Source organism: Microtus pennsylvanicus, chromosome 12 (genome assembly GCF_037038515.1).
Source record: "Microtus pennsylvanicus isolate mMicPen1 chromosome 12, mMicPen1.hap1, whole genome shotgun sequence".
In the NCBI taxonomy this organism is placed as follows: Eukaryota; Metazoa; Chordata; class Mammalia; order Rodentia; family Cricetidae; genus Microtus; species Microtus pennsylvanicus.
Window position 1 is genome coordinate 88,362,727 of NC_134590.1, and position 9,124 is coordinate 88,371,850.

Below are 9,124 nucleotides of genomic sequence, written 5' to 3' on the forward strand. Positions count from 1 at the left end.
CAAAGATCCACCTGCCTCTGCCTCCTGAGTGCTGGGATTAAAGGTGTGTGGCATTAACTCTCGCCCCCTCCTGTGTGTGTGTGTGTGTGTGTGTGCATGTATGTGTGAATGTGTATGTGTGAATGTGTATGTGTGTGCGTGTGTGTGTGCGTGTGTATGTGTGCCTATGTGTGTGTGTGCATGTATGTGTGAATGTGTATGTGTGTGCATGTGTGTGCCTGTGTGTGTGTGCATGTATGTGTGAATGTGTATGTGTATGCCTGTGTGTGTGTGCATGTATGTGTGAATGTGTATGTGTGTGCCTGTGTGTGTGCATGTATGTGTGAATGTGTATGTGTGTGCCTGTGTGTGTGTGTGTGTGTGTGTGTGTGTGTGTGTGTGTGCCAATGAGTGCAAGTGACCAGAGTCCAGAAGAGAGTGTTGGGTCCCTAGGAGCTGGAGTTACAGGCTGTACTGGGCTGCCCAGGTCCTCTGCAAGAGCAGTACATGCCCTTAACACCTGAGCCATCTGCTCAACCTTCTAAATACAATTTTCCAAGAGAACTTTTACAAATTAATTAATAATTAATTAATTAAGGGTCCTGGAAGAAATGACAAATTACAGAGCTGCCAGGGACGGAACATGTTAGTATCTTGCCATTTCGAAACTCAATCCCTCTAACCTTGATGGGGCATGTGGGAAGAATGCAGGAGCTGGTGGTTTGAATGACACATGGCCCTCACAGTTACGTGTATTTGAACACTTGGACCAAGTTGGTGGAGCTCTTCTGGGAGGTTACAGAACTTTTAGAATATGAAACCTTGCTGGAGGAAGCTCATTATTGGGGTGGGCTTTGAGAACGTATAGCCCCATCCCACTTCCTGTTTGCTCGCTCTGCTTCCTGCATGTGGAAGGACAACTTCCGGCTGTGACATTACCTACAGTCACTTAGTGGAGAAGGCTCTCCCCAGTTTCTCAACAGCTTTACTGCTTTGCTCTTTCTATTCCAGTTCCCTTCTGAGGAGATATGTTAACACTATAAAAAAAATCCCATTTCTCCAATACTGCCAAAGCATTAGAGCTGGTTTTAGTCATAGGGAAAAGTCAGGCAGAACCCAAATGAAGTCCTTTCTACAGAATCACTGGCATGTGCTCTGCCGATGCATCGGGTTATGAGAGACAAAGAAAGGTTAAGAAGCTGCCCCAGGTTAAATAGTCCACAGAGACAAGTCAGGAAATGCACTGTATGACTCTGGGTAGCATACCGGCCAGGAAACAAGATGACACAGTGTGATAGTCGACAAGATTCAAATGCAGCCTGTAGGTTAGCTGACCACTACTTTTTCTGTTTATCATATTGTTTTATTGTGATATGTAATTTAATAATCAGGGACACTGAGTGAAGACTAGAGAATTCTTTGTACTATTTGTGCCTGTCTGAGACTTCTTCATAATGCAGTTGAAAATAAAATATATTCCACTCACACAGCCTTTGAATACATATCACAAAAGTCTCTACTGCAGGATTAGCAATGGGCGTATTTTATCTGGAGCTTTGGTTTTTCTTGTTTTAAAGAAATGCAGTTGTGTGGGACTGGAGAGATGGCTCAGTGGTTAAGAGCACTGGCTGCACTTCCAGAGGTCCTGAGTTCAATTCCAGCACCCACATGGTGACTCACAGCTATGTGTAATGAGATCTGGCACCCTCCTCTGGCATGCGGGCATACATGGAGGCAGAATATTATATACATAATAAATCAATCAATCTTTTTTTGAAAAAGAAAAACACAGTTATCTCTGGGCTTGGGCTTAGGTTCCGTGACATGGCTAAATGCACCAAGAATGTTGGGGTCACTGGGAAATATGGGACCCACCATGGTGCTTCCTTCTGGGAAATGGTGAAGAAAATTAACTTCAGCCCATGCGCTAGGTCCTCTTGCTCCTTCTGTGGCAAGATCAAGATGGAGAGATGAACCTTTGACATCTGGCACTGTTGTCCCTGCATTAAAACAGTGGCTGGCTGGACCTGGACCTACAACACCATGTCTGCTGTCACAGTGAAGTCTCCACCAGAAGACAGAAGAAACTGAAAGATCAGTAGAAGAAGTGCTACCATTTGAGACTTGCCTGTAATAAATGGGTTAATTTACATAACAGCAACAACAACAACAAAGAAATACAGTTGTACTGCTGGGTCTTTTTTGTGTCTGCTCAAATAGGTCCTGTGGTGGTTTGAATGGAATTGGCCCTCATAATCCCATAGGGAGTGCCACTTTTAATTAGGAGGTATGGCTTTGTTGGAATGGGTATGGCCTTGTAGAGGAATTGTGTCACTGGAGGGACAGGCTTTGAGGTTTCCTATGCTCAGAATATCACCCAGTGTCTCAGTCTACTTCCTGTTGCCTAGGAGATGTGGGGCTCTCAGCTACTACTCCATCACCACATCTGTCTGCAGGCTGCCATGCTCCCTGTCATGATGAGATTGTACTGAACCTCTGAAACTGTAAGCCATCAACTAAATGCTTTCCTTATAAGAGTTGCCGTGACCATGGTATCTCTTCACAGCAGTAGAAATCCTAACTAAAATAGATCCTTAGCTGGGCGATGGTGGTACAGGCATTTAATCCCAACACTCAAAGAGGCAGAGGCAGGCAGATCTCTGTGAGTTCGAGGCCAGCCTGGTCAACAAGAGCTAGTTCCAGGATAGGCTCCGAAGCTACTGAGAAACCCTGTCTCGAAAAACCAAAAAAAAAATCCTTTGGGGGGCAATTGGCTCATTGCATAATGAGTCTGCTTGTTTCCTCATTTTAAAGCAGGCTCCAGACATGTCTATATCTCTACTGTACCCCTTCATGCCTGGTCAAAGAAAATCAGACCACACAGAGACATGTGACCCAAACTGTGCATGTCAAATTCTTTCTACCAGAAATTTGACATTGGAACCATAAGATACTTATTGGCAGTGATCTTTTCTCCCCAGTGAAAGAAAGTTCAGATTGTCAAAGCTGAATTAGTCGTAACCTTATGAGTGGCCTGAACAGCAGAATTCGTTCCAACGTGAGAGATGAGGATCAAGTGGAAGAGTGGGGATAAGACAGGAGGAGGCACTTCCCAGGTTCCTGTTTGCTGATCATGTTTTTAACATGGTGCCTGCCTGAGGGGCCAGTGCCCTGGGATCCCACAAGACACTTCATTTTTCCTGTAGTACTGGGAGAGGCTTGAACCCAAGGGCTTTGTGCTCATGAGACAGGTAGTCTAAGATCTACTTCACAGTCCACATTAAACATTTGAATTTGGCAACTGATGAGCCAAAACAGCACCACAGAAGTAGCAAATACAGGAAGCAGCTGCAAATCCTTGTCTTCAGAGCTGGGAGGGGTATCGGGATGTGGACATGACTCTAAGAACTTAAGGACTTGGATGCTCCAGTCCCAAAACCATGAGTGTGAGGCAGAGGAGTGATCATGTAGTCACTGTCACACCAGATCAGGCCACTTTCTGCTAGTTGCAAATGAAGAGTTTCAATTAACAAAAGTTATTTTGTGAAAATTTCGCATGATGATATATGCAGATTAGTTTAAATAACTGTACGGTAATGAGTGCAACGTACCACAATAATCCACAGAGCTCTGCTTTCAAATCTTTACATGATTTCTAGCTCATTTTATGCACAAGACTACATTGCTAGGAACATCCTTTTATATTCTCCAATGTACATGCATCTGTGTATCTTTTTGCTCTGAGTAAATTCCCAAAACTTCTAGATCAGAAAAACACACACTTGAAAATAAAGCTTCATAGAATGGAAAATTTTAAATGATGGGGGAAAAGCACACGATTAGATGACATATCTCTTTGTCGTTGAAACTTTAGTCTCTTTTAGGAGATAAGGCTCTGGGCAGGAAGCTAGGCTGAGATATGGTCATAACCCTCATGAATGGCAGCCGAGCCAGGAAAGCTTGCCTTTTTTCAGTGGAGTGGATGAGACTGCCCTCACCTGTGCCAGGCCAGGTCTCCATCACTTACCTACACTTTCTATCAAGAGCTTGCTTCTTCTTGCTCTTTACCTGTGGAGAAAATGAAAAGTTGACGGTTTGGAACCCAGGAGTCCTCACCAGACCCCACCGTACTGGAGCTCTTGGTTGTAACCTCTGGAACTTGGAGGGAAAGAAAACTTCCATTGATCACAATCTACTGAGTTTGTGCTAATTTTTATAGTAGCCCAGACTAAGATAATAACCATCACCTGTTTCTGGCTTCCACTTTCTTCCCATTCATTTTTCTTTTTCTCCTCTTCCTTCTTCTTGAACAAGAAATAAATATACTTTCTTAGGGTTTTTATTGCTGTGAAGAGGCACCATGGCCTCAAGAATTCTTATAAAGGAAAGCATTTAATCAGGGCTGGCTTACAGTTCAGAGGTTTAGCCCATTATTGCCGTGGCAGGAAGCATAGTGGCATGCAGGCAAGTGTATTAGAGGAGTAGCTGAGAGTTTCTACATCCGGGTCCTCAGGCAGCAGGACAAGAGAATGCTACACTGGGCCTGGCTTGACCATTTGAAACTTCAAAGCCCACACCCAGTGGCATACTTCATCAAACAAGGCCACACCTTCTAATAGTGCCACTGCCTGAGAGCCTATTGCCCTCAGAGAGCCATTTTCATTCAACACATATCCAAGTATTTACTAATTTTCTTACATAGAGCGTATCATTCTATAAATATTCTTTTGCACCTTGCTTGCTCTTCCCAGGTAACAATAGTTCATAAAATCAGCCTATGTTCATTCCTGGAGATCTTCATCTTGAGAGTTCTTTAGTATTTCTTTCTGATGCTGTACAACTGCTTATTTCATTATTATACCACTGGAGGTTATTTTTAAACTGTATACAGCATAGGGCTGGAGAGACGGCTGAGTGGCCAAAAGCACGTACTGTTTATCTTAATTACTCTTCTATTACTGTGAAGAGACACTGTGACCAAGGCAACTCATAAAAGAAAGCATTTACTCTAATGTGTATATATTCCACCTTCTTCCATTCTTCCGTTGAAGGGCATCTAGGTTGTTTCCAGATTCTGGCTATTACAAACAATGCTGCTATGAACATAGTTGAGCATATACTTTTGTTGTATGATAGGGCCTCTCTTGGGTATATTCCCAAGAGTGGTATTGCTGGATCCAGGGGTAGGTTGATCCCGAATTTCCTGAGAAACCGCCACACTGCTTTCCAGAGTGGTTGCACAAGTTTGCATTCCCACCAGCAATGGGTGAGTGTACCCCTTTCTCCACAACCTCTCCAGCAAATGCTATCATTTGTGTTTTTTATTTTAGCCATTCTGACAGGTGTAAGATGGTATCTTAAAGTTGTCTTGATTTGCATTTCCCTGATCGCTAAGGAAGTTGAGCATGACCTTAAGTGTCTTGGACTTCCCACAGGTCAGAGAACCCTGATTGCTCTTCAAGCAGATGAGGGAGGGGGACTTGATCGGGGGAGGGGGAGGGAAATGGGAGGCAGTGGCGGGGAGGAGGCAGAAATCCTTAATAAACAAATAAATTTAATAAAAAAAATAAAAAATAAAAAAGAAAGCATTTAATCGGGAGCTTGATTGCAGTATCAGAGGTTTAGTCCATGGTAATTATAGTATGATTCATGGCAGCAAGCATACCAGGCATGGTGCTGGAACATGAGCTGAGGAGACATTGGGCCTAGCCAGAGCTTCTGGAACCTCAAAGCCCACCCCCAGTGGCACTGCTCCTCCAACAAGACCACACCTCCTAACTCTTCTCAAACAGTTCCACTCCCTGGTGACATATGCAACCGTGGGGGACATTTTGTTCAAATACCACAGAAATGGAACTCAGGTCTTCAGGCCTAGACAGCCACTGCTTTGCCAGCTAAGCCATCTCATGGCTCAGTCTCATGTCTATTCCTATTTATCCATCTTAGTTTGGAAGACATTTGCATTGCAAGTTTGAAAATTTTATAAAAAAAATACCACATGGACACTCCTACACACTCGCGTCTTGGCCATACATAGGAATATATTTCTTTTGAGTACCTCCCGAGTAGTAAAATTACTGTATGTGAAGTGTGATTTTCATGTAGGCTGGTATAAACAGTCTTGTAAAGTGTCAATTTGCTCTCTCACCTTACCTACTCCCACAAGGCCACGTCTCCAATTAGTGCCACTCCCTATAAGTCAAGCATTCAAATCCTTGAGTCTATGGGGGCCACACCTATTAAAACCACCACAATAAGCATACATGAATTTGTAGATATGCAAAAAAGGAACATAATGTTTTAATTTTAAAATGTCCTTGACATTTGTCTCAAAAATCTACTTCTGGGAATTTATCATAAAGAAATAAGCAATGGAGGAGAGCAATAAGCAAGTGGGAGGAGGGGAGGCGATAAATAAATAAATAATAAGTAAATAAATAAATAAATAAATAAGCAATGGTGAGAGTCCAGAGTTGAAGAGATATTTGTTAATATACCATCAAAATTAAAAAAAAAGTAGGAAGCAACAATATAAAATTATACTTAAAAGCAGTACCCATCTAATTCAAATTTATGTTCTCAAATCTTAGTTATTGATGCATATATACTGCCCTGGTATATTGTTATATGTGAAAACAGCGATTCATCCTGTCTATACTCTTATCATATGCACGAATGTCTGTGTATACGTGTGCATGTGTGGTTGTGAGCCCAGAGTGACAGAAACACACTACTCAGAATCACCTATGTAGATGGGATTGTAGGTATAATATTTTTTCTTTCTCTGGTCATTTTTATATTTATCTGTAATATCTGATTTTCCTATGCCAGATATATGTGTAAAACTCAGCTTATCTAAAAAATTTATAATTTTGTTGATTTTATTTATATTGAGTGTCTGTAGCCCAGCACTCCTGGGATAGACACAGGAGGAGGAGAAGTCCACACTTGCCTAATGGCTAGTTCGAGGTCAGCAGACTCATTAAGAGAAAGAAAAAAATTTCAGATGTAGATGTAAGAAGTTTTGCTTGTGTTTCGTACCAAATATGTTCGTTTTTGTGACTACCACACAAATGATACTTTTAAATTTTGTTCTTCTATACTTATTGAATTTTTTTCTCCATGTGGTGGTGGTGCACACCTTTAATCCCAGCACTTGCGGGGCAGAGGCAGGTTGATCTCTATGACTTTGAGGTCAGCCTTCAGAGTTAGTCCAAGAAAGCCAGGGTTACATGGAGAAATACTGTTTCAAAAATTTTTTGTATTATATTATATTATATTATGTTATAGACACAGTTTTAGTAGGTTTTTCAAAAGAGTTTGATTTTAAAGTAGGATCAAAATACAGGCATGGTGGCTCATGTCTATAACCCCAGCACTCACGAGTTTGAGGCAGAAGGATTGCCATGAGTTCCAAGACAGTCTGGGTTACTAAAAGTCCCTGCTCAAGAAAGAAGGAAGGAAGGAAGGAAGGAAGGAAGGAAGGAAGGAAGGAAGGAAGGAAGGAAGGGAGGGAGGGATCAAGGGAGGGAGGGAGGAAAGTAGGGAGGAAAGAAGGAAGGGGGGATGGAAGAGGAGGAGGAATCAAGCTATGTGGAGCAGGTAATAATGTAGAAAGAATAAGTCAATATCTTGCAGAGCTATGCACATAAGATCGCGCATAATGCACGTGTCTTCACACTACCAACGTAACAAACATTATTTTAGTGAAATCTAAACACCTGAGAATATAAAATGTGGAATGATGCTCTTGATAGTGATTTACTTTCTGCCACCAGAAAGCATCATGAGCAAGTTGTTGGAGATACTGAAGTGCTCAGAGCCCCCCATCTCACAAAATTTCAAGACAGGCAGCATTGATCTTCCACAAAGAAACTAAAGGCACAGTTCAAACTGTAGCTTTAGCAGGAGGACTTCCTGTCTGCTTTCCCTGCAGTCTCACCCTTAAAAACCCCTTTGCACTGTCTCTCTCTGTCTCATCCTTCTGTGTCTTACTCTCCCATTTTTGCTTGCTTGTTTTAAACATTTATTTTTAATTTAATTTTATTATTTTATGTGTGTTTGTGCACTTTGTGTGTGCAGTGCACATGGAGGCCAGAAGAGGACCTCAGATCCTGGAATTAGGAATACAGAAGTACAAGAGCTGCTATGCCAGAGCTGGGAATTGAACCGGGGCTCTATAAAAGCAGCCAGGGCTATTAGGCACGGAGCCATCTTTTCAGCCCTGTCTTGATTTTTGAGACAGCATCTCACTTAGCCTGGGCTGTCATTAAATTCAACACATAGTTGAGGCTAGCCTCAACTCCTTGATCCCCGTTCCTCCATCTGCTGAGTTCTGGAATTGTAGGGGTGCAGCACCATCCTCAAGTCACACCCAGCAGGATAAAGTCAGGACATTTGACTTTCTTTTTCAATAAACTCCAACTTTCATTTCTCACCATCGTCCAGTCTTGCAGCTACATGTTCTTTTTTAGCCACGTGAAGCCATTCAGGGTCCCTCGGTGCACTACGCTCTTCTATGCTTCTCTCTCTCTCTCTCTCTCTCTCTCTCTCTCTCTCTCTCTCTCTCTCTCTCTTACCTGAAATTCTCCATGTTACCCTTCCCCAATCACTCACTGGTTTTTCATGTGAAGGATGGCTTGACCGTGATGCTTGTCTTGACTTTCTCACTGAAAGTGAACCTTGCTAGCCCCTCAAGGGCACACAGCACGTTCCTTGATGGCTCACGTGTCAAAAAGGAAGTGTGCTAATCTTACACTGTCTGTGCCTGGAGTCTGCCTTACAGTAAATACTCATCTTGTGTGTGCAGAGAGTGAGGAAAAGAAGCTGAACAGGATGGCCCTCGGACTGTCCAGACACCCTGGCTACACACTAGACTGGTGTCATACTGATGTCTGTGGACGTGCTTCTATGGGTTCTGGAAACAGCAAACGTTTCTTACTATAAGATTGCTTTTAGACTCCTTGGAACTTCTTGGCAAATTTTAATTTCCTCGCGACTTAGTGGCCAGTATTCTAGAAGATGGTGGTGCTTCAGCGTAGATACACGATCTCAGGTTGCTTGGAGTTTTTCAGAAATCTGAGTAACATCAGGTCATTTGATTTGTAAACCAGGTGGGTTTCTACTTTCCTGCCTCTCCCAAGAC